Below are 27,654 nucleotides of genomic sequence, written 5' to 3' on the forward strand. Positions count from 1 at the left end.
TATTGATTCTTCCTATCCATGAGCATGGTATGTTCTTCCATTTGTTTGTGTCCTCTTTTATTTCATTAAGCAGTGGTTTGTAGTTCTCCTTGAAGAGGTCCTTCACATTCCTTGTAAGTTGGATTCCTAGGTATTTTATTATCTTTGTAGCAATTGCGAATGGGAGTTCATTCATGATTTGGCTCTCTGTTTGTCTATTTTTGGTGTATAAAAATGTTTGTGATTTTTGCACATTGATTTTGTATCCTGAGACTTTGCTGAAGTTGCTTATCTCAGCTGTATTTTCTAAAGGTTTGAATCAGTGTAAAATTAATTCATTTTCCCCTTCAATTAAACACATTATTTGTGATATATTGGGAAATTTGTTATCAGATTTAACTTGTCAGAAATACTATCATAACAATATTAGACTAACTACTATAAGGAAAAAAAGAATAAACACAAAACGTCAAATCTCAGAGACTTACCTGCTCACATCACCTTCTAAAGTTCTCTTTCCTGCAGTGATATAGGTTCCTTTTCTCTAATGCCTCTGCTCTCTCCTACTATGGGTCCAATCCAGCCCCCAGCTTGTTTCACATGGTCCCAGAGCTAAGGATGCTGTTCGCTTTTTTAAAGCATAAAAAAAAAGTAAACAAGGAAAAATATGTGTTTGAAGAATTACGTGTCTTGCAAATGTATAATATTTACTATCTCTTAAAAAAAAAAAGATTTGTTTATATTTTCCCTTGTGCTGTGAACTATTCAATTGGACCATTTACATTAGGCCAAGTGATTTGAGAAGAGAGAAAATGCTTGGGAAATTCTCTGGAAATTTCCATAGGCCTGTAGATTGTGTATATAGCTTTTTCCAATATTCTTTTGGTCAGAATCAGTCACTCTGCCATACCTAACCAAAAAGGAAGCTGCAAAACATAGTTGGGTTTTACGCTTAAGAGCAAAAGGAAAATGGTTTTAAAAATAACTATTCTCTGTCTTGTTTAAAATGGGACGTCAAAAAAGTGAACACCTGCGACAGATGATGTAGCACTATATTTTAAAAGAGTATTTTCTGAATGAATCTTTCACTATGGTGGAGACTTCTAGCATATGCTGCTTCCTCTTTTTCCAATTCTCCAGGTGAATAACAATTCCCTATCCACTTACAGTTAGTAAGGGGCGTATAACATAAAACAATACTTTGGTATAAAATTTGGACAGCTGTCTTTGAAAATATTCCACAATATTATGAAACAATGTTTACAGACAATAAAGTAGAGGATTGTTTATTTCCTGGTAGACAATATAATTAGGTGAATATGTTGACTGTTGATCCCCATGAACTTCCCTCAAATCTTATTATTCTGCCTGTGAGATCCTCATAATTCCTTTAACAGGCTCTGTCTCTGTTAACAAACCCACTCATCTCCAAAACTTTCATGAAGTATGAAGGGTCTTAGATTTTACCCATCTTGCAAACTAACAAGTAAGCCTGTCATGATTTCATGGATCCTCAGAGAAGACATGTGACTCTAAGGTGAGAGACATAGATCTTTGTTACTCCCAGCACAGCAAACATCATCAACATACACATGCCTGAGTGTTTCAGTTGCCTTTGAATCCAAGTCTTGTAGAAGTGACACAGATGAGCCCAGATGAATGACTGCACATAGTGGGTGTCACTTCAGGAAAATTATGAGTGTAGGAAACCCAACTTTTTTATGAATAGTAGTAAACATGCCTGCTCTTAGCTCTGGAAGGAAATCGGCTATAACCAAATCTACCTTTTGCTCTGGATGGATACACTATCTCTATCTTTCGAGGCTGTTCGACCTGTATATATCCTAACGAATATAGTCTATAACAAAGGGCAGTTAGTGCCATGCTAGCAAGACAGAGAAAAAAATCACTAGAGTATGATAGGGAATTTTTTAAAGAATTATTGTCATTGGACTGCTGTATTTTCAAGATCTATCTGGTATATGTACAGGTTTATATTGGAGGCACACTTAATAGTAGGTATGGGTAGATTAATTAAAATCTATACCTACTGTTTATAGGGGAAAAAAACTGAATGAAATCATGATTTCTGTTAGTGACACAGTTGTTTGTATGGTCAATTTTATATAAGTACAGAATGATGCAATTTCATTAAAATTGATTATTGTATAGTTATAACATTTAAGTAGCTTGTTTGCATTATAAATGGTGATAGTTGTGATTCAAATTTTATTGAATGGTAACCAAATGTTCCAAAGACAAAAACACATGGGTCTTTCTCAGTAAATATAATTTCTATTCAATTACCAGAAACTCTTCTTTAGTTCAGAAATCTAACTTGTGAATTGTTCAAGCTGGAATTCAGCTAACATTACAAACTTCTACTTATGGTGTGGTATATTGATTGAATACAACTCTCACAGACCAAAGAATCTCTATTAGTACTCTCTATCCAAGAATAACCAAAGTGAAAACAACATATAGAATGTGTTGTAAGCATAATTCTTCCATTTTTGTTTGCCCTAAGTGATAAACATTCCTGATGTCTTCATCTGTAGCATGATTTTCCTAGGTGAGTTTAGTGTGGAATTCAATATATGTGTAATAAATGAATGACTGCTAACACACAGGTGTCCATCTGCATAAGGTGATTTATCTGAGGAATGAAGTCCTTCTGGAATGAAGTTTTGCACATGAGAACTTACCGAATATAACCTATAAATCAGAGAGGGAAAGAGAAATGCTATCAGGTTGTTGCAAACGTAATTGCGGTTTTTGCCATTGAAAGTAATGGCATTTAGGTAAGGTATTTGTCTTAAAGTAAGGTATTTAAGTGACAAAGCAAGACATAAATCAGGAAATAGTATCATGCAATATTGGTGTGGTGAGGTTTTGGCCTTAGAAGTTGAATGCAACCATGAGGAACCTGCTGTGCCCAGCAGTGTAGCAGAAAATCTGCAGAAATAAATTTATTTTGTGAGCATAAATGAGACAGCCTTGGAAACCTCCAAAGATATTTGGTGAAGATTTAATTTGGTGCCACTTATTCTAGTAAAATCAGAATACAAAATCTGATTCATTACTTCTATTTTGATCTTGATGTGTCCGTAGATTTTATAAACCTGAGTAAAGTTGGTTTGTACTAAAAGCATTTTGATATACCTTGAATCTATCTTTGAAGTGGGGCTGTTTTCCCCATTCCTTTCCAAGTATTCTTTTTTCCTTGTATAAAAGTATGTCAATGAATTCTATTAAGTTTAGCTATTACGACAGTAAATTCTTAACCTTAACAAAATAATTTCTACTTAATCTTTTATAATAATCATATTGGAAGATAATTTATTTTTTTGAGTTAAAACAATTGAATGTAAGAAAAGAGTCTGTTAAAAATTGATACACTGATAGCCTGGATTACTTTTTGCTATTCAAGGGTATTTACATGTCAGGTTTTTACAATGCAACCTAATTTAGCAAATATTTATCAATACAAATATACAAAAGTGTGATATGCATATCTTCAGATAACTGAAGGCATGATTCTGTCTGCTAGAGTATGAGAAAAAATTTCATGAAAACTTTAAAGATAGTGGCAAAATCCCATTTTGCTCAAAACCACTAGTTGTTTTGGTCATCAGAACTCTTTGATCATGGGAATGTTCTTTGAGCTGTACTTTCAAAGATTAAAAGTCAAGGAACTCCAAAGCTCAGAAGTCGAGATAGGAGTTATTTGTAGTAGTCTGTGTGAAATGTGGACCTATTTCAGAAAAGGCTCTATTACTTGGTTACTAATGAAACAGCAGAAATGATAGATAAAAAGAAGAGGAACACATGTCTTAAAGGTTTAAGCCTAAAGACAGAAATTAATGTAGTGGATTTGGTTTAGGAAATTATATGTTCTATTTTGAATAGGCCAATCTTAGTTAAAATGCCCACTATACAGTTAAATATGTGTTGAGAGAAAAACCAGAGTAAAGTCAAGAATTCAGGAAATATCTAGATATGATAATAACAGTGACTGTGGACAAAACTGTATTTTAGTTTCTATCCAGGGTGTTTAACACATCTTTTTATACTTAATCCTCATTAATTCTAATGCAGTAAGTATTTATCTATATAAGAAATTGCTCATTTATGAAGTTAAATAGCTTGAGAAGTACTATTCAGTTATTTCTAGACCTGGATTTCAGTTCAGATCTGTATAACTGTGAAGTGAGCTCCACTGCCTTCTGTGATGACGGTTTAAATTTTGAATATGACAAATCAGAGAGATAACAAGCAAGGTTTTGGAGACAAAAAAGAAAAGAACTTAGGATACAAGTAGGTGTGTCGGGGAGGAGGTGTCCATATGAATACGGCCAAGGCAGAAACTGCAGCAGGAACAAAACTCTTGTGTGAATCTTGGGAGATCCAAGTCATGGGAAAGGCCTCTGTGAGGCCTGGGAAAAGCAGGTCTTTTATTTGCACACTTTTTTTTCTGTCACTCTTTGTAACTAGACTTTTCAACATATGTGAGTATGAATGTGAGATGTGTAAGAATGTGTATATACATGTGCAGGTGTGTTTCAAGAGTAGGCAGGATATCATTTTTTTTTTCTTTTTTTTGCACCGAGAAATATTTTCAACAAGAAAACTATTATTCCTGGTTGAATTATAACAAAACTATTTTTAGCACTGAAATTTTCCTTGGGTTCCCTAGCTGTGATCTGATGAAATGTTTTCCCTGATTTTTCTTCAACCATAAAATATATCTACAGAGTAAAATAAATTTGAGCCTTCTTAGTTGTATAGGAAAAATGAATCTTCAGGTACTCAAAAATTGTCCTGATATTAAAACCCCCAAATAATTTCTTGATCCTAAGAGACCATCACAGAAGGTAAAGATAAGGTTTTCAGTCCTCCTGTTTAATAGAAATTATTTAATTGCTGAAAGTTTTATTTATGAAATTTGCTTTCCTATATTTAATTTTCTGTAACTCTTTGTGATTCAATTTTATTTGCTTTAACATTTCTACCTAAAGTGTACCAAACTCCAAGTTTGTATTGTCAGGTATTTTATTATTTTAAATGTAAAAGTGCTCCTTTAGACGGTAATTTTTGATTCCCAACTGATCTCAGTTTCTCTTTAATCTACTCACCCCTCTCCAGAAGGCAGGCTCTATGGGGGTTCTAAAATGGATCAGGCTTCGTCCTTACAGGCCAGTTAGCTCAGGCTTTGATCACACAGAAGGGAAAGCACTAAAGATCAGCCTTGTCCTTCTGGGAGCTTCCTTCTTGGGACCACTAAAAAAGGCTGCCTTTGTTTCTTTATTTTTCTTTAAGAATTTAATAATCTCTGAGGAAAGGAATGTTAGCTCTCCAAGCTACTAAATACTAAAAGTCTTTTATAGTCCATTAAGGGAAGTTAAGCAAAAACAACAAATGTAGGCTACACCTCTTCTTTAGAAAGCATTGGCAATAAGTCTAAGGTATTCCCTCTATTTGCTTTTGAAAACTGAAGTCAGGACTATTTTCATGGTGGGAGTTATTGACTTTTAAATTACTTTCTGGTTTTGGTTCCATGAAATATTACTCCTTTGGCCTTCAAAATCATGTCTGATGACGTGTAGTCTACACTGGCATAATACAGCAGTTAAAAATGTGGGCAATGTCTATCAAAAAGACATATTTTATTGTCCAGAGCCACTAGATGACTTAGCAACCATTTCATGTTTCACAGACACGCATTCATTCATTCGTAATGTTTTCTCCATTGAGATTTGTTGATAACTTTTTCCAGTCAATCATATTATGAGAATTTAGCCTATGTTTTACATCCTTCTAAGGGTTCCAAAAAATTTGACAAAAAACTAGCCGGGCGCGGTGGCGCCGCCTGTGGTCCCAGCTCCTCGGGAGGCTGAGGCAGGAGAATGGCGGGAACCCGGGGGGCGGAGCTTGCAGGGAGCCAAGATGGCGCCGCTCACTCCAGCCTGGGCCACAGAGCCAGACTCCGGCCAAAAAAAAAAAAAAAAAAATTGATCTTTTCCCCATCTCTTCAGCAAAACTTTGCCTGATACACTCACAGAGTGACAACATGAAAGCAAAATAAATTACTCGGTATGCTCCCTGTGTGGCCTCCTGTTATAACAGGGCCACTTTGCATCAATTGAGAATAAAAGCAAAATGATATACTCCCTAGTGTGAAGATGATGCAGTCTGGTAGGTATCAGCACAGCCTGAGGAAGGTCATGCCGACATCAGAGCCAAAGGCTCATAGCTTTTGTGGCTGAGCACCTAAGGAGAAACACCATTCAGACAAAATTAAAAAAAAATGGATTATGTCTCTTTACGTTTCTCATTCTCTTTGCTGGGAATGAGATTTGTTTTGAGTAAAATTACTGGAAGACACACTAGCAGAGTATCAACTGACATTCTGATAAACGCTTTTTACTGCATCCACCTTCATATCACCTACTCTGTTTCTAAACCCTGAGGCATAGATTCTGCTTCTTTGACCTCAGGATTTATTAGTTAGTGGTTTAGGTACAAAAGAACAAACAGCCAAAAAACTGTAATAAGAACATTTTTACTTTAAGGAACAGAATTATTGATTTTATTTATATTGAATTTAAACAGTTTAGAAAATTTCTGTCAAAATTGTGCGTGATGATGTTAGTGTGTATGTGTTTGTAGGTGTGGATTCTCACTTTCTAATAACAGAAGGTATATATTTAAATGTTGCAAATTCAAAATTGTTTTATAAATATGATGTAATATTTCAGCAGAGAGGAATTATTTGCTTGAAATTTACCTGTTCTGGTCAAAGCTGCTGCTCTAATCTGAGGCACTAGGTGTGATTTTGTTCTGTTTAATTTATTTATAATCTTATACTTTTTACAGTTGTGCATTTGAAACAAAAGTTGTTAAGCAACCCAGAAAAACAAAAGGGGTGGTAATATTTCACTCTCCCCCTGATTCTGTGCAATTACAGCCAATCACAAAAAGACAACAGAAAAATGGGTCTTTGATTTTGAGAAATACCTGGAAAATAACATTAGTAAATTATTTTGCAGTGTCTGTTGTGAATTTGAATTTTTTCACAAGTGGCCCCAAACATCATACTATATATTAAGCAATCTAATGTTTAAAATAGTATTTATTATATTGTTAACGTGATACAATTGAATGAGGATGTTGGATTGGACTCTTTCAACTCTTCAAGAATGACGGATGAAATCCAAAGCTAAAAATTAGTCAATTACCCATATGCTGAAAACTGCTACCTGTGAGGCTTCAAACACCTGCATCATCTGCCCAAGTACTATTTGTCATCATTCCACAGCCTCACACACAGTCAATGTCAGTCTTCGTAAGAAGTCTGGGGAAGAACAAAGATTGGGTTGCACCTTCTGGGGAGGCAAGTAATTGTTGGGAGAGGCAATGTTCCTGCCTGGAGATGCTCTGGTAAAGTGGAGGTGGGGTGAATACTGTTGTTGGAAAATTGCTTTTAGTTTGCCTTGAATAGGGAAACACTGACATATGAATTACAATTCCAAAGATATAGGTTAAAGTGCAGAAATTGGCATGACTTTAGCATCACCACACAGAAAGAAGTGAAGACCTCTACTAATGGAAACATTTAAGAAGAATTAGACTATTTTTCTTGGAGGCAGCCCTTGGCATCAGCAGAAGCAAGGGTAAAGGTTAAAATTACCCCCAAGAACGTCATGTCACAACCTGTGGGTAGCCCATTAGTTCCATGAGAAACTAGACTAAATTAGAGACTAAGGTCACATCCCACATCGAGGTGCAACCAATTATGTGCTATATCTGCTTCTCCATCTCCCCTTCCTGCTTTCAGCACTGGAGGAATTTATCCACAAAGTAGGTCTGGCAAAGCTCGACTGTTCTTCTTTTCATCCAAGGCCATCTAACCACAAATCTAAATCAAATCTAAATTGCGCTGAAGGATGGACACTGAAGACTGAATTAGCTATATCATTGGACAATGTTATTATTGAACGCATCCAAAAAGTTATAGAGGCTTGTAAAATGCCACCAAAGAGTGGAAAGGGGAATTTATTATACCATAAGTAAAGCAGCTTAAGTCACGGTTGTGTATTTGTACCCCAAGGAATTCATTTTCTTCAATAAACCAGGTATACACGGCAACTTTAATCACATTTCTAGTTCCTAGGGGCATTCTGATAATCTTACTTTTTAAGATCTCTGTTCCATTTGTAAGGGGCAGAGCAAAGATTTAAACTCTGCATAAGTCTCTATTCCTTTTGATCAACTGAACCTAAAGAAAACCTATATAACATATTTTTAAAAGATTTTTTTAAAACAGTAGTTCCTGATTTGTTTATAATTATTAAAGTAAATATCAAAACAAAAAAAAGCACTAAAATGGTAGCATATATAATTGATGGCAAAATTTATAGTTTGTTTGGGAGAGACTCCTATCTCTCCCAATTTTATAATAAATAATACTAATAGCAGGCATTAATTAAACATCTATGAAATCTGAGACACTATTTGAAGTACTTTACAGGTACTCATTTAGCTTATCACAGCAATCCACTCGTTTAGCTTATCACAGACACAAGAAGAACATCATTACGTGCATCTCACCGACTATGAAACTGAGTCCTGGAGAGACATTTTCAAGGCCACACAGTTAGTTGTTGACAACATCTGAATTTAAACTTAGGAAATCTTATTTCATAAGTGTGAACTTCAAATTTATTTTTGTGTGTGCTTAAGATATCAAGTTGCATTTACCTGGAAAATGTGCCAAGAACTGGAAAAGGTCTGAGATTTCATCTTACTTGCCAGCTAACAAGTTAGCCTGCCACAGTGTAACGGATGCTGGCAGAAGACATGAGACTCTGAAGTCAGAAACAAAGTAGTTATTACTCACAGCAATAGTAGTAGCAGGGCCATCATCGTTTTTCTTGTGTCCGTGTTTTTAGGCCCCAGTTTCCACAGGAACACATGGGAAGATTCAGAGGACACCTGCATTTCACTACAGAAGAGGAATTCCATGCTCACACTGGACGATAAGCATGCCTGCCCGTTGCTCCAGAGGGAGACAGTATCTTTAGCTTCAAAGGCTGTGAGCAAACCTGCCCTTTGCTCCAGAGGGAGAGACTATTTCTACTTTCCCAGGCTGTTCACTATACAAACTTCTTCAAAAGATAGTTTGAAACAAATATCATCAGTACCTTTGCTCACAAACAAGCAGAAATAAGAGGTATGAAGGACTGTCTCCCAGTAAAGCTTTGTACACCCCATTATCAATGGCAAAGTCATGAAAATGTTAGAATTAGTGACACACTTGGGAATGAATCTAGGATTTAAACTTTTCTTCTTGGGATTTTTCGTTTTTTATTTTCCCCAATCACAACACACTTACGCAATAGGAGATAATTGCTTTGCTTTGTGTCATAAACGTGTTAGAACGTTTACATCTGTTTTGCATAATTGATATGTCTCCACTTGCTTTTCTTTATCTTTTCAACCCAGAGAGAATATCACATTCTCCTTAGTGGAGATCCAGGCTTAGCACTTTGAAATATATCTTCAGTTGTAATTGCCATTTTCTCTGGTTGAGAAAGTTTACTTTATTTCCACTATAACCTACATGATATTTTATAACAAGACTTATACCAAATGTGCTGAGTTTTAACTAGCTTTATGAATTTGAAGTGACTTTCTCTTGCTATTCTATAATGTTCAATATAAATACCAATGTTAAAAATATGATATTTAATATAATCATTAATGACTTGGAGATTGAGAGATACCACGGAAGTCTGAAAACATTAATTACTTTAATGGGGGCTCACTTTTAATCGTATATTTAAAATTTTCTTAAATATAAAGTATTGAAAATTTTTTAACAGACTTACTGTCTATAGCCAAAGAGAAATCAGTAAAGACTTACATGAAACAAGTAGGAACACTAAATAGAATTTGCCATCTCCTTTTTCTGTTTAGTTTTTATAGAAATTTTTTCATTAAGACAAACACTGATTATCTGTTATCAGAAGAAGTTAACATTCATAGTCTGCTCATAATAGGATCCTGGAAAAAGATGATCAGGACCCATAAGCATCTGTCTTGGAAAAATGAGTGAAATTGGTATATATTTTAATTTCAGTATTTTATTATGAATTGGTAGTCATAACTACTTATAATTGCATTAGCCTTTATGTTTTGCTAAACATATTTTTAAGTGAATTTTTACTAAACATCATTTTCAAGTGAATTTTCCTCAACCCTCTCAATAAAATAATGTTATATGTAGTATGATCTCTCTTTTATAGGTAAAAAAATTCAACCACAGAAAGTTTATAATTATACCAACATCACATGTGGCTGAATAGTAATCATGTAATGCATCCCTAAGTCATATGAAAAGAAAAAGGAGAATAATATTAAAAAGCACAATATTAATAGCAACAGCCCTGAATTTTTACTTTTTTTATAGTGCTGGTAAATAATAATTGCTTATATTAAAAGTAATGTAAGAGCTATGGAAACTAGTAGAACTTTGAGACTTTTGGAGCAAGCAGTTGTCAAACCTAATAAAACATCAGCATCACTAGAGAAACTCTAAAAATAAAAGTATTGGGTTTGTCCATTGGATATTTTGATTTACTGCACTTACAATGGGGGTCCTGAATCCTAGTATGAACATATATTTTTTTCAACTCCACAGGGATTCTGATAGAATTTTCCCCATTACCTGCCTCTACAGTATAATCTTTTGGCTAATTAGTGTTTCAACTGAGAACATCAATATTTCATGAGGCTTATGTTTCCATATTATGTCTTTATTGTTTGCCTTGTTCTTATAAATGTATGTATATATAACCTCACATACATGTAAATATATGAGTTTTTTTTTTTAAATTTGCATGTTAGGAAGAGATGACCTGGATTTAATTTCCACATCTACCTACTATTAACTATGTGACTTTGAGTAAACTACTTAATCTATAATCATCTCAGTTTCTTCATTTATAAAAGAGGGATATGCTAGCAATCCTATAGTATTGTTGTGAAGGTAAAATCAGAAAATGTAATCAAAGTGTTTGGGACATAGCTGATGTTCAATTAATGTTAATAATTTTATAATGTCATAACTCATATTTCATCAAAATATATTAATAATCAGATATAAGTTATTTCTAACACATTCTTATGAGAGTCTTTTTAAATTACACAATATCTCAATGGCAATGGTTGTACAGAACTTATGTTGATGAAGTGTATTTATCAACCTAGTAAGCAGAAGTACTTCATTCCCTGTAGACTAATTCCCTCCTTAAGTTGAGAAGGGGTAGTCTTACAAATGTGTACTAATCTCCTAATCTCTATTTATAGCCTGGCCAGTGTCAGAATTAAAGAAATGGCTGAGCTTCCACATTGGGAAAAAACTACATCCTCCAGTTGACACGTGACTATGACTAGCTGAAGGGAGGCAAGTCAGGCGCATCCCCTTGTTCCTACTGGTTTGCCTCCACAACCCTGCTTCCTCTCCTTGCTGGCTCTCCATTTGTTTCGTTCTTTTGTTTCATTGTGGAGTAGAATCCCAGCTTCAGATTAGATCCAAATTTTGTTAAATGATTTGAAAACATTTTTATAGCTGGAATAATTATGTGGAACTGCTTATAAAATACTCCAGCCTGATGTTTAATTCCCTAGGCAGATTTGAATGAAAATGAGTCGAACTGGTTTCTTTAGTATACTATTTGTGACTATTACCTTGCTAAAATGACTGAGGACAAAAGAAATGGTCCCGAAAACTTGAGTGTTCCTCTTGTGTTCATGAATGATTGATGAAGCGGCCTTTATGTGCAGTCTACTGTGGACTGCAGAACCAGCAACTTTGGTCCTTTATGAGACACAGTTTTACTAGAGTTCCCCATAAATATCAAGTTATAAATAAACTGTGTCTGGAAAGTGCTTCAACTGAATTCCAGGCTGCTCACTAATTGGCCTACCACAGATGGCTATAACCAAATAACTAACAATTAACAATTAGATTAGCCCATTGTTACAAATTTACCCTGAAAATAGCAAGGCACACGTGGCTTTTGACAAGAGGTTGCAGGAAGAAGGTGTAGAACAACTTGTTAAATGTTAATCAAGATTTTAATTCCAGAACAGGCTGGCGTTTCCTCTCTCAAAATACAGTTCTAACTTAGCAGTCACCGTCAGCATCGCGATGATTCCTCGGACTTTGCATTGTGCACATGGATTAATGCAAATGCATGTAAATACAAGCAAGGTTAAAATGGAAAATGCAATGGAAGGATGAAATACTGCTTTGGATCCCTGTTACATACAGATGATAGAGGCAGGTCTGTCCTGATATGATCTTTTTAGCCATTTCAGTAACTAAATTCTCATGGAGAGAGTGAGTGAGAAAGTTTTGTGTCATGCTTTATGGTACAATATGATTTTGTGTAGGCACAGGAACAGTAGTTTAAGTGCTAATCATAAGTTAGTAAATACAATTTTAATAAGGAAGGAGAAACTTGAGAGAATTAAAGAAATCATACTTAAATAATATCTCATTTCTCTAGTCTGTGGGGTAGAGATAGTTGTGCTAAATCTATATAAAAGTCTCCTTGAGTTCATGTGCAGAATTGAATGAACTACATTGCACATTCAGCCACATCTGCTTTGTTACCTAACATTTCTCATACTCATTGGGCCTGTTCTGTTCACCTAAATTAAAATTTAGAAAGACGTCAATTGGTGTTAGCAGAAAATGAAGAAGTCTATACCTTCCTTTTTGTTCAGAAAATGCTTTTCTCAAACATGGAAATACAAGGCAAAGACAATAGTCTTTGAGACACTACAGCCTTCTCAAACTGTTCTTTGAGAATATCACATTGTGTTTATTTGATGGGTTCAGGACGAGTTCTTTTAAGAAACTATATTTTCTTAGAACTTAGAGAACTCTCTAAATGCACTCCTAATTAACACCTACATTCTTTCTTTTAGGCGAGACAGAGACTTTCTTTGCATAACAACGTCTGGGCCATTTGCAAATCTCAGCTTGCTTCACGTTTTTAGGGGTTGCAATTCTTGTGACCAGAAATGCATGTGAAAGCAAATTTATTACAGTCGGAGATGAGAACAGTTAACTAAAAATGATCTCTGATTGAGAATAGCAACGTTAGATGTCTGGCATCTGTTTCCCTAGTTGTTTTAAAACTCAACATAGGCGAAGGATTTTAAATCATAATGCAAAGCATACCCCCAATTCAAGGCATTCAAAAATTCAGTAGCTTCATTTTACAAGATAACTAATTTTCAAATAGACAACAATTAAAATACTTGACAAAAACTGAGTAGTTCATGTATGTTAGAACATGCTTTCAAATGTTTTGAATTCCAGCTGTTCCTTTTTCTGTTCTTAGTAAGAAGAAAGTGCCAAAATTCTGGATTTCAATACATACATTCATATAACCTTTTCCTAAATTAAGGAGCACATTTGGGGGACACTTTCACAAGGATTGAAAGAATAACTTCTACTTTAGCTAGAGTAAGTCCTTACCAAAATAAATCTCTTTTGATGGTGTACGTTTGATTGATTAGGACTTCATTATGTTTTTATAAATTATTATTAAAATGCTAATAGTGAAGATAGTCATTTCTATTTATGATTACTTACAGCCCTCAGTTGCTTATTATGCCTGTACAATAATTTATTACTGCTTTGTTTGTGGGAAGTTATATATAAAACCAGTAATATATTAAACCCTAATTTCTATTCTAATATCAAGTGGAAAAAATCATCTGAGGGTGATGAATTTTCAGTGTCACAAATCACTGTCACACATTCTAGGCAAGTGATATTTTTAGAGAGGTTTTGGGAAATGTAATGAAAAAATTATGAAGGAAAAATCACTTCTTTCATATAGGAAAAACTGCTGGGTATAATTAGAGGAGAAGAGAAGCCTCAGCACGGATGTCTGTTTATACGTATGATACCTGCCATGGACTTTTTATGACATTTTTTGTAAATTACTAAGCTAAGACATTTCTCCATTTATTTGTTTTAAAAATAAGTTTTATAAGTCCAGTTTTCCTATTTCACAGAACTGTTAGAACCCAATAAAATATTTTGTTAAGTATTTGAAAATTCTATACATATATCTGTATATGTGTGTATGTGTATGTGTGTGTGTATGTGTATGTAAGCGTGTGGGTGTTTGTGTTTGCTGGTGATGCTGTTGTATTTAACTACTCCTTAGTTAAGAAGTGACTTAGTTTCTGTGTTATTTTAAGCAAACCGCCACACTTGGAGGTATTAAAATGAGAACTGATGACAATTTTTGGGTTTCGACCATATGGCAAATAATGTACTAGCTATCTTCTGTTTGTTATCAATAGATAATAATGATAATTAAATTAGTTAACACTAGCCAATTGTATGTAGGTTAACAGTGCCTGACAATAGCTAAGAGTTTAACAATAATTCTATTATTATTATTTCATCTATATATCATTTATTTAGAAAACTAACGCTGTGGAAAAGGTAATAATGTTTTTCATTTGGGCTGAGAAAACTGAGACTTGGAAGGTGTGAAGGAAGTATTCTGAGATCAAATTATGAATATCAGGGTGAGAACTGGTTGGCAACTGGTTGAGTTATGATCCCATGGCTCTTAACTGTTACATTCTGCAGATATTCTAACCCATATATTCACTTATTCCTTAAAGTTCACAGACAATAAGTATACCTCACACTGAGACTGGAATCATGTTACTTCACTGACAACACCTGCATAGCAATCTGAGATGACTGGATAAATAAAAAATTCTTAAAATAGATGACAGAGACATCCACATAAAGAAAGTATCTAGCACAGGCACTTTCCCCAATCATTATGTAACATTTAAGTGAATTTGGGAGCTACAATTTTTTTGGTGACTTTAAGGATTTTATGTGCAGAAAAATCATTCAGAGGTTTACTTTGACTTTTGGAATTAAGATTTGGTAGTGAATTGAATCTATTAAAGCTACAACAAAGCACACTTGGAGTACAAGTGTAGATTAGATTGAGTCACCCCTTACAGCAGCAGCTTGGTGGAAGTGATGGGGAGATGCAATGTGTTGTGTGGTTTCTAGCATGTAGAGGAGTAGAATAGAAGGCCTCAAGAACACAGAGAAATGAAACAGAATACTTGAAAGTAAACTATTGTTTACAATGTATAATAATGATATTTAAAGAAATATTTACTTTTCAATTTATAAATATACATAATTCATCTGAATATTTAATTTGGTTATCTATTGCTCTTGAGAACAGTACATAAAAATGACACAAGAGATTATAGCCAAGATGGAAATGGAAGAGATAAAATGGAAGACGACAAAGCACTTGAGTCATGCAAAAGATGACAGGAAAAGAGAAGCAAATGAGCAAAATACAGATGGAATCAATAGAATAAAGTAAAGTATACACCTAAATACAATTGTATCAATAATTATGCTAAACAGGGATAGAATAAACATGCCAATTAAGAAAAAATGCCAGGTTGAATATAAAGCAAGATCCAGGTATGTAGTACATATACGTAATGAATTCAACTGTAAATACACAAAGAGGCGTCAAGTAAGGGTAGAGAAAGCTATATCATACGAACGTATAAGAAAGTTGTTGCAGGTACATGAATACTTCCAGCAGAATATCTGTTACCAGATTGAGACTTCACAATTATATCAGGGTCAGGTTACCAAGAAAATATAACAATCCTAAGTATGTTTTTACCTGGTAACAGAACTTCAAATTCACAAAGCAAAAAATTGACAGAAAAAAAGGAAGAAATGGACATATCTACCATCATAATTGGAGAATTTCACATACCTTTTTTGTATTTTAGAGAACAAATAGACAAAAAAAGCAAATTTGTCTAGACTTTATTGACTTGTATATAGTACCCCACTGTGCAACTACAGAAAGTATATTTTTTCAAGATCGTAGAAAACATTGACCAAGAGAGACAATATTCCTACTCATAAAATGTGTTGATAAATTTCAAGAAATTGAAACATACAGAATCTATTTAAATGTGAGTATTAAATTAAAAATCACATGGCTTCCTTGTTATATTTTTATTTTTAGTTTACAATAGTATTTACAACCTCAAATTCCTAAGAATAAATTTAAACATGATATCTAAGACTTGTACACTGAGAACTATTTTTAAAAAGGCAGAGAAATGAAAGAATTCTGAAATAAAGAGACCTAAATAAATAGTCATGTGTTCGAAGAGACAATATTGTTAAAATACCATGGAATACTACACAGCTGTTTTTTAAAAAAAATGAAATCATGTCTTTTGCAGCAACATGGATGCAGCTGGAGGCCTTTATCCTAAGTGAATTAATGCAGGCACAGAAAACCAAATACTGCATGTTCTCACTTATAAGCAGGAGTAAAACATCGAGTACACATGAACACAAAGACGGGATAAATGAACCAATTGTCCTGTTCTCATACAATCAACTGCTACTCAGCAAAACAAAAGAAGTGAGTTACTAGAACATGCAACAATATAGATGAGCCTCAAAAATGTAAAGAAAAGGCAACAGATTCAAACAAGTAAATACTGTATCATTTCACATATATGAATTATAAAAACAGGTCAAACAAATCTAGTGATAGAAATCTCAACAATAAATTCCTTTGTGGGTTGGGGTTGGCTAGAAGGTTGCAAAATAAAACTATGGTGATGAAAATGTTTTCTATTTTATCTTGCGTGATGGATACATAAATCCAATCAAGATTAATTGAATTGAATGTTTAATAACAAAAGCAAAACTGCCTTTATTCAGAGATAACAGGATTATGAATGAAGATATCTCATTGGGATCTACCCCAAAAGCCAGCTAGATTAGTAAGTTGCAGGATAAACAACCAAAATTAATTTTATTTGTAAAATTTGGCAATATATAACTAAGAATTAACATGATTTAAATATAATTTTGAATAGATTAGAAACATAAAACCAAATCAAATTGTATGAAAATTATATCTAAACTTTAAAATATATATATATATGAGTTTTAAATGTGCTTACCCATAAAGAAAACAATCACGTCACTCCAAATGTTTTAGAGATTATTTTACAGAATAATACTTTAGAGTTCATTTGCTTAATTTTCCTAGCAATCAGTTATTTGGGGAAACATAAAAAGTTATTTGTCTGTAATTAAGATACAATACCCTAAGAGTTATGTGAAAGCCCCTCTAGTTGGATATAGTCTAATAGCCCATCTTCCCTAGAAATAAGCTACATTTATAAGCAAGCTTTCTCTGACTATGTAAGAGTCTCCTTACTTGGGGCTTTGAATAGCCTGGAGATAGTTTTCATTTTCCCCTAGTCCAAAACGGACACGAGCTGTCCTTGAGACTTGTTTCTTACTTGGTCTTCCATCCTCCCACATATTAAAGTGTGCAGTACTGGAAATCTATTTTCTCTCTTTTCCTGTCTCATCTAGTGAGTTGAGACTTTTTTGTTGCTTTCATTCTAATAATGTTGGTTTTACCCTTTTATTAGAGTACTAACTTGTTATTCAGACTCACTTGCTAGGTGGCAGGGGCAATTTTTTAGTCATCTTTGTCCGTAGAAAGTAGTCAATAAATACATATTTCTAAGCCTAGTTATATGACAGATAAAGCATGTTAGGATATTCACTAATTCCAATTTAAAGAGTAAGTTACATAGCTTTTCTTTAGATTCAAATGGAAAGAGAAAGGAGAGGAATTGACAATAAGTAATTACATGCACATTTGCTCAATATATGTTTTTCTAAACATGAAACTGTCTAGGTTCAGACAATAGACATTAGAATTTGAAGTTTAAGATGAAAGTTGATGCTGTTTAAATGTTGAATGAGCCCTTTTAGCTAGAAAGGATGTTTTAAAATTGAAAGAGACTTTCATCTGAAATGTAATAAAGCATGAGCTTTATTTGTGCAAGTATGATTCTTGATATGAATTACAGGGAACTGTTATGTTGTTTTGTCTTAGGTATTTCATGTTATTCTAGACCTATAATAGCAAATGCAAGTGAATGCTAAGAGCATATTAAGGCTTTTTAGTTTATAGCTTAAAATGGAACATAAAAAACCTAAGGGCACTAGTGAAGCTTCTCAGTGGACATGTGATCCTTTACCTCCTGTTATGCACCATGGTAAGATGATCCATACAGGTTTTACACATATTTCTCAGGCTTGGATTATTTTTTTCTCAACATCATTTCTATCTAAGATTTTTTTTCTGTAATTTACTACTCTTTGGTATTCTTACTGGATTTTTGGTCTTAGTATTCATATAGTATATGTCCTTTGATAACTTTCTTTGGTAGCTATCTTTTTTCTTTACTTCCTAAGACTACTTTTAGCTTTCCTTGAGTGTTTGTACTCTTTAAAGAAATGGACAGGAAGCTAGTATATTATAGAGCGAAATCTCCCAATCTAAAGTTATAACATTATATGCAGTCTAAATATGACCCAGAAACATGACACATACAGTAAATCCAGCTGCCAATTTCAAGCAAGAACAAAGCATGCAGCTTATTAATTTATGGCTATCATCTTGACCTTGAATTCATTGAGAAGTTTACCATAATTAATCTCCACCCATGACCAGCATAGTTCTGTATGAAGTTGCATGCGTATAATTGAGACAGAGACGTGGCTGTTCTGCCCCTCACAGAGGAACTACTTTGCTCCCTGATGAGAAGCCAATTTATGATAGTTTAGAAGTTGACCGATCTATGAGACTATCTAAATCCACATGACTAAACTAAAGTTTTGATCTCTTTTCTGATTTCCAGCTTTAATATTCTGGCCCAAGTAAAGAAAACATGAAGTTTCCCTTCATTCATTCCCCTTTCAGAAAATTATTTCTACCCTTGTCATGAAATAAAGAGTACTGTTGAGCAATTTTATTTTAGATATGGGGTGGCCATGCCTGCAGAAAGTGAGGAAGAAAAGAATATTTTTTTTAAAAAATTGTGTGAAGTATTTTACTTTGGATATGAAAAAGAAAGGCTTACTAAGCATTACATGTGTAGGAATAGTGAAGATTCCTATAACAAAGAAGTTAATGAACTTTTAAACAAAATAAACGTTCCCTTAGTAAGGAAGGAGAGGCAAGTTATAGTCATCTAACAATATCATTTGCTCCCTTTTCCTTAACTAAGACTTTTTTTTTTCCAGTTTAGCATTGTACTCAATTAAAATGCTCACCTTGTTAACGTTTTTAAAGTCAGGCGTAGTCATACGATCTAGTTCTGGTCAATGGGATATAGTTAGATGTCATTCAGTGGGTGTTCTTACAAAACTTTTAAAAGGAGAAAGAATTGGCTGGAACCTGCTTTTTGCTTTTTGCCCTTGGCCTTTCCCTTTTCTCCTGTGTGGATGCAGTGGTTGGAGACAGAACAGCCGTATTGTGAACATGAGGATTAAAGCCAAACTCCACGGAGGGTGGAATTGAAAGTAAAAAGAAGGCCTGGTGGGGATATTGTGAAGCTCCCATATCACGTCTTACCTGTTTCCTCTGTCTCTTTTATTATGAGAAAAGAAAATCCTGTTTAGTCATTATTACTGTGCAGCTGACAAAATCTCAATGGATACAACCAGCTTCTGTTAATAATTTTTTTCACGTAATGCCATGTTGAAAACATTGTATTGTTTTCATAAGTGCTATAAGTTAGAATTACTCTTGATAAAGGAAACTCAAAGTAAAAATAGAACAGTCTAATCTGGACCCTGACAATCCTCTTGAGTGTTTTATCAAACCAGCAAGCAAAGGCCGCTTGGTCGACTTAAGCCTCCTGCTTGAGCACCATGTGTTGTGGAAGATTTGTGGACGACTCTTAGGTGTTACATGTGCTTTTCCAGCTCAAATGATTTCATGATATTTAGCACGATTTCCGTGGGATATTGCTGAGAAACTAACAGAAAGTACTATTTATCCAAATTTAACTATTTCTGTGCCTAGGCATTCTATATGCACTGTGATTTAAATTACCCTATAGGTGTCGAAATTTTCATTATGTTTATACTTCAAAGATGGAAATAAAATACGAGTAAAACAAAAGAAAGCAGAATGCATTTTTTGAGAGCAAAAACTTTTTAAATTGCCCATGACCATAATTTTAGGGAAAACAACAACAATTAATAATTACTCAAGAACCATATAATTAAGTAAACATTGTAGTTCAATCTCTGATTTTATACCAGAAAATATAGTAAGAGAAATGCATAATATTTACGTACCTAGCCTGTTTATTAGGAGCCCAACTCCTAAACTAAAATCTTCCTAAGAAATTCACCATTATATTCTGAAATTGAAAACAAACACACAGTGAAGTGTATTTGCTAATATTCTACAGGAAATATCAAGTAAACTGTCTTTATATGAAAAGGCTGTCATTCTTTCTGATATTTAAGAAAGAGTAAGGTGTACAAAGTGAAAGCCTACTACTTTTGAAAACCTAAAGTGTTAGATTTATTACTCCTTGTGCATAGATATTTAAAATCACTCTTTGTTCCTTGCTAAAAATAGACATTATCTTTTAAAGTCTTGGAGTGATTTATATGAGTAAATGTATAAAAAAATAAGTTTTATGCCATGATAAACACACTACATATAAACTTAAGAGAGTGAATATTGGCCAGGTGCAGTGACTCATGCTTGCAATCTTTACAGTTTGGGAGGCCAAAGTGGGAGGATCACTGGAATCCAGGAGTTTTAAGACCAGCCTGGTCAACATGGTGAAACCCGTCTCTACAAATCATACAAAAATTAGCCAGATAGGTTGAGGCTCATGTGTAGTCCCAGGTCCTCGGGAAGCTGAGGTGGGAGGATCACTTGGGTCTGGGATGTTGAGGCTGCAGTGAGCTGTGATTGCATCACTGCACTCCAGCCTGGGTTACCGAGAAAGACATTGTCTTCAAAAAAGTGAATATTATAGATGCCTTATTTTATTGATCATAGTGATCATAATGGTAATTAGTTGCTTAGTTTAGTGTAAACAGTGTTTTATTAACTTAAAGTCCTAAGGCCTAGTAATCACTAATCAGCTGTGATACCTTAGGTAAGGTGAAAAACTTCTCTAGATTTGAATTGTCTCATTTATAAAGGGAAAAATATGAAGTATTCTTCGATCTCTATTAATTCATGAATACATGTGTGTAATGTGTTGCACTGAGCGTATTCTACATCAAAAAATTGCAGATGTCACCCAAGAGGCATAGGGCAAAGAAATTTTTAGAAACACAGTTTTTAGGATCTGATCCATAGTCCTTCAAATATTATGTCCTAATTGTTATTGTTTCTCCTCTTTGAGTGGCTGCTCTTACTGAGATTTAGTATGCAGCCGGAGGAGGAAGCTTTCTTCCAACGACCACCAAACTTCCTCATCTTGTGCAAGAGGGCTGCTTCTGAGGTCATTCGACAAACCTGTTATGCCAGTCACTCACTTCTGTATGCTGACTCTTGCTTGTCCTTCTGGGAGCCAGTCTTGGGGCAGGTCAGGAGACATACACTGGCTACCTTGATTTCCTTTATTTGGATGTTTCTTTTTTATAGCCTGCCATCTGAATAGAAATTACACTAAATGATATCCTTGACCTTGTCTGGTAAATGTGTTTGGAATTTGTGAATTGCTTCATTCTGATCAAATGATCTAAGTAGGTGAGGAAAGGATACAGCAGGTAGCACTCGATACAATTTATAATAGCTTCTTCCCCTTTTGTCTCACCTGCCAGCTAACATAGTATACACACACACACACACACACACACACACGCACATGCACACGCACACACACAGAGGGAATCAGTATCACATTAAATTTATGGTCTTATTCCCTGGCCTCATCTTGAACCCCTAGCACAATGGCTTTTTGCAATTCATCAGAAGAGAAACTATAAGAAATTAATGAATGAATTGGCCTCAACATATCACCACCAAAAGAAAACAATTCAAAATTTAAGATGTTTAACACCCTTTAAACCACCACGTTTATTCTCTTATTGAAAGGATCTCATAACAGAATCTTCATTGTCAACATCATTGTCATCAAGTTTTTAAGTATTATTAAGATGAAGACAAGAACAGGTAATTCTAATTTAGCATCGTGTTTTGAATAGATTCTGCTTCTAGTTTCCAGGGCTCTGAAGGCATCTAGGTAACTGAGATAATGTTCTGCACATGATCCTTCTCTTATGCTTGGTGCATATGCTTGTAAAAAGCCTGTTTGTCAAAAAAAAATGTATCAATTAATCTTAATGATACAAATATTTGCTTAATAAGACTCATTAGGGAGCCAATATTAATCAAAGGCTCAGAATGATCTGTAATTAGCACTTTAATGTTACATATATTAGTGGATGGTTTGAAAGTGTTCAAGGGTTTTTTAAATGTTTTATTTCTTATTTTATTTAAAATATTTTATCTAACACTCTCTTTAAATTTCTTAATCCAGGACATCCTTGACTTTCACCTAAACTATAGTCCTAACCAAGCCTCCACTTAAACCTTGGTCGCAGAAAGCTCAGACAGTAACTTTTACATAACATCAATCAAAGCAGGCCTGTCCTCAGATAAAGCTCTCCAAAGCTTTTCCACAGACTAAAATAAAATCCAAGTTTCCATCCTGCTTACATTTACTGACTCCCTCACATTGTATGTTCCAGCGATGCCAGCCCTCTTTATGCCTGAAGACTTGTCTCTCCGAGGGGCTTAGCATTTTCCGTGTCCTCTGCCAGAAACACCTCTCAGTGACTCCCTCTTGTCTTTTCTATTTCAATTTAACTGACACTCCAGGAATACCTTCCCTGACTCCTGAATCCAAACTATGCCCCAATTCAACAAGTAACTCTCACAGCTTTTCTCTATTTCTACTCTTTTTTCAGCACTTGTTGCAATTGGAAATATTCTTTATTCTTTTTTGTTGATTTATTGAATTCTTTATGATTTGTCTCTCAGTAGATGTGAGCTTCATGAAAGCAAGCACTTCTTGTTCAAAGCTGTATTCCTAAAACCTAGAATAATGCCTGTCACATAATAGGCACTCAATATATACTAGTTAAACTGAAAAGTACCTGTTAGGTAGAATCCTTTCTTCATCTCACATTTTCTGACTTAACGTGGCTACAATTCATGAGATTTAAAAAATACACCTGGACTAGTATTATTTATTATTTTTGTTATAGTGAGAAGTTTTATTTATAGGAAATACCTGATTTTTCACATAAAATCTTTTGTTCATTTCAGTGAAAACTTTGGAAGAAATGAAGGAACCATAGTGACTGTTGCGAGGCCTGCACAGTATCTCTTTTCCTTAAGAATTTCAAAACTTCATGTAGGCTGCTGATCTTAATAATACTTTTCTTCTTTTACAATATCTTTTTTTAAAGAAATAGCATGTTTGAAATTCTACTTGGGAGGGCAACCTACTGTGTAAATTGCCATGAGTTTGCATCTCATCTGATTCTAAAGACTCTCTACCTGTTTTACTATAAATTTGTTTGACTTTATCTTTGCTCCCAACTTATCCGGTGTTCTGTTGTCTACCTGAATGCCGCTCTGTTTTCTTTGTGAACTCAAGTCTAAGAGAGATTAAAGTAAGGCCAGCTGAGTGATTTTCCAGTAAGAGGCCACAGTTTATTCTAATTTTTTTTAGAGCTGAAGCAAATCACAGAGTCTGAAGTGAGAAGAGAGAGCCTGTGGTGTGGCTTCTTGTGGACGGTAGTATCACCTGTATCTGTACTCCAAAATGAATGTATCTTGTGCCCCATGGTATTTCCTGACAGCCCACAGCAGAGGACACCTTATTTCTTTATAGGCTCCATTTCCATTTTGATACGATAAAAAATACGATTCCTATACAGGTAGATGATCCCTGTTCATAGTAAACCATAAAGAAAATACTTGTCCTCTTTCCTCTGAGCCTTTAATGTGGTAACAATCATGTTTTGAAATTCTGTAAGAGATATGATGTAAGCTAATTGAGATTCAATTAGCACATCACATGCTTTTTGCTATGCAGACGCTAACTGGGGATCCGTCTATTAGAAATTACTCATTGCTGGATGAGAGCTAGATGAATAGCAATTTAGACCTTGAAAGACATGCAAGACTATAAATGGAAGTAAAAGTGATGCTAATGGAAGATCACCCAAGAACTTTTCAGAATTCCCCATTGAGAAACGCTAATTTTCATATTTGACATTAGGGCTTATGATAATGACAAGACCTCAAGATTGAGTACAATTATATCCATAAAATGTATTGCAAATATCTTGAAAACTACCTATTAAATTGAATCTTGGAGCTGGATTTGTCTCATTTTCTTATAATGACTCACAACATGAGAAATTGGGATTTACTTTTCTTTGTTATTAATGACCAACATAAATCCACATTATGTATCTAATTATTCAGAAGAACCAAAGTGATCTTTTCAAAACCAAAGACAAAATGTCACTCTTCTGCTCAAAACATGGTGATGGCTTATCTTCCCAAGAATCAATCTCAAAGTTCTCACCATGGCCTTGTAGGTCTCTGCCCTCATCACCTTCCTCTCCCTTGGTTCATCCGTTGAAGTGGCTGGGTCTCATATCCTATTTTCTTAGTAAGGACACAGAATGTCATTGTTCCTTACTATTTCCTTAGTAGAGAATATCTATCTACATGGCTCATTCCCTCATGTCACTCTGCTTTGCCCAACAGTCACCTTTTCAGAGAGATTTTCCCTGATTAAACCATTTAAGGTGGAATACTCCTCTTCCCAGAACCATCATACCAATACCCTTTACCCTGCTCTGATATCCTTCTTAGTACTTGCAACCAGACACACTGCATTTCATTTATTTATCTCTAATCTATATTTTCACCGTTAAAGACTAAGTTTCCCAAGGTTAAATACTTCAGATGTTTCTCTATGACTCTATCTCTGATACATATTAAGCACTTAACAAGTATCTGTCCACTGGATAAAGGATTTATGATCCTTTGCTTTTAGGCTTCATCTAACTAAATCAGTGAATTGTGAATTCACTAATGAAAAAGAACAGAGTAAGAATTCTTACATACATTAGTAGAGACTAGCCTTCCTCTTCTAGTACTGCTATTGTTAAAATTGCTTACATAAGATTAAAATTTTAAAATCTTTATAGTATATAATCCTTTGAAATTCAAGATATTTCTTTACTGTGTGGAAAGCAGGTATTATGAAAAGTTTCTGTTTTCTCAGATATTTATAGTAAATTGTATGCTGAAAAAATTATTCTATGTCTGATCACTTACACAAAAGTATCTCTTCAAATTTACTTATCATTAATTAGTTTTTATTAAGCAGAGAAATAATAATTAATAAAAGGGCAGTTCAGTCCAAAATTGCTTTTTACAGCATTATTTTCCAGCATTTTTTCATTGCATTCCAAGCAATAAAAATTACAATCAAAAGCATATTTTGTTTTAAACTATAATAGAATAAATAATAGCATTGCCCATAATACTGTTAGCCAAATTAGTGTGCACCCAGTATAGAATGTATGCAGAAATAATGTCATAAGCAATTTTATATGAATTTCATTTTTAACAAATTTTAATTTCCTAAACTTGTTCCTTTTAATGTCAAAATAACTGCTTTTTATCTTAGAAGATGGTTGCACAGAAATTATGTGCCTTAAATTTATTATATCATGTGAAATAATCAATTTACCTGCCACTAGTTAAAATTCCTAATCTCAGCTCATCTAACATTCTGAACAGTTGTAGAGAGAGATTTTCTCATTTACCCATCTTGACCCCGTCTCTTGAGAGACCGCAATATTTACACCTGCCCATTTCAGCATGAACCTGTCAGAGCATTTAGACAACTCACATGGCAGCAAAAAGCTCCCAGACTGACTGTTTCAAGAGATGGGAAATGGAAGCCGCCTGTTTCTTGAGAGCTGGGCCCTGAAAATAGCATGATTTCTCTTTTGCCATTTTCTCCTGGTCTAAGAGTAGAATATACATTCCTTGTATCAGGACTTGGGATCTATGTTCCCCTCCCTTGAGTCAGACCCTACTCAGGATCTGAATGTATAGCAGGAATTCCAATTGACACTAAAGACACCTTGAGATGTAGGGGAGTCTATTTTGCTATGAGAAAACATCCTCTCTCGTCGACGTTAAGACCTTGTTTCACCAGTTTTATTCCCTTCCCCAATGTATTGTAGAAAATCTTAGTCTGTGTTTGAACAAAAATGAAAACAAAACAAACCATCACAATAAAAGAACCTTCCCTTGACTCCGTAGGACTCTTTTATTACGTATATTTTTCTATTCCATTCATCTTCAGACTTCTCACTAGAGTACTATGTAAGCAGTGTCTCCATGCCTGCTACTCTATCCATGGTAATGTGGCTTCTTTCCCAGGTGTTTTTGCAGAAATGGTTCTCTTTCCTTCAATGGCTTTGTAATTCTGAACACAATGAACCTTCATTGCTCAGGTATTAACAGCCTTCTCTGATGCCTTTGACACTGTTTATCCCTCCTTAAATCTGGAAATCGTTCATTGGTCTTCTGAATTGTCACAATCTCCTGGTTCTCCAGTTTCCACACTGTCTTCTCTTGAGACTCCTCTTGCTTGGTCTGTAGATATTAGCTTTCTTCAGAGTTCGGCAACTAGGCTCTGCTCTTTTCATTCTGCAGTATCTCGTTGTGTGATGTCATTTTTGTTCACACTTATAAATGACCCGTCTATGCTGATGACTTACATAGTTAGATCTCTTTCTCAGAATTCCTAGCAGAACCTCAGATCTAACATCCAAATGCCAAATGCCAGCTCTGTGTCTCTGAGTAGATAGATGCTTCAAATTTGACCTGTCTAACCTGAATCGTTCTCTCACATTTATTGTATCTTTTCGGCAACATCAGCGTTCATTAGGTCAGTCATGTAATAAAACTGGGCTCTATCTTTGGTTTGTCTCTCTCTTTGTCCTTTTGCAACTCTCCAGCTACTTATACCCCTTAAATAACAAAGTCCTGTTGATGTACATACTAAATATTTCCTGGGTTTTAAAACTCTCCTCTCAATTCCTACTAACGCTGCTCTAATTTGTCTAATATTACCTTTTGAAAGAAGTATTACAACTGCCTCTTGTTTCTCTACCTAGACGTGTGTCCACCCACATACCAGAAAGAACTCTGAAGACGTGACAGTAACACCACTATGCTTCACAACTTTCAATGTCTCTCCATTGCCAAGAACAATATTTTTAAAACTGTCGATAGACACTCATTAATAAATTATAAAATTCGTTTAGTAGATCTCAATGAGTGTATTTAATGAAATAGAACAGGCTATGTAGAGTATTACAGAGAGCTTTGCATTTAGTAAAAGTCAGATATGATCCAACTGGTTCAGGTGTGTGTGTACACCTACTGGGTAGCAATAAATTTTTAGGAAGTATGAAGGTCCCTAGTAATTACATGTAACTGCTTCAATGCACCTTCAAGAATCAACTAGACAGGCCGGGCGCGGTGGCTCAGGCCTGTAATCCCAGCACTTTGGGAGGCCGAGGCGGGCGGATCACGAGGTCAGGAGATGGAGACCATCCTGGCTAACACGGTGAAACCCCGTCTCTACTAAAAATAC

At 34.7% G+C, this 27,654-nt stretch overlaps 1 protein-coding gene and 1 long non-coding RNA gene across 5 annotated transcripts in view; both read left to right on the top strand.

Moving 5' to 3' along the window:
• Positions 1-27,654, top strand: part of ROBO2 (roundabout guidance receptor 2) — a 1,748,812-nt gene that overhangs the window by 440,697 nt on the left and 1,280,461 nt on the right. The gene's annotated exons all lie outside the window — the stretch shown is intronic.
• On the top strand, positions 16,381-27,321 carry LOC108583808. The gene is made up of 2 exons (XR_001898598.3): positions 16,381-26,506; positions 27,173-27,321. It is a non-coding gene; the product is annotated as an uncharacterized LOC108583808 (long non-coding RNA).

This window comes from Papio anubis, chromosome 2 (genome assembly GCF_008728515.1).
Source record: "Papio anubis isolate 15944 chromosome 2, Panubis1.0, whole genome shotgun sequence".
NCBI classification, from domain to species: Eukaryota; Metazoa; Chordata; class Mammalia; order Primates; family Cercopithecidae; genus Papio; species Papio anubis.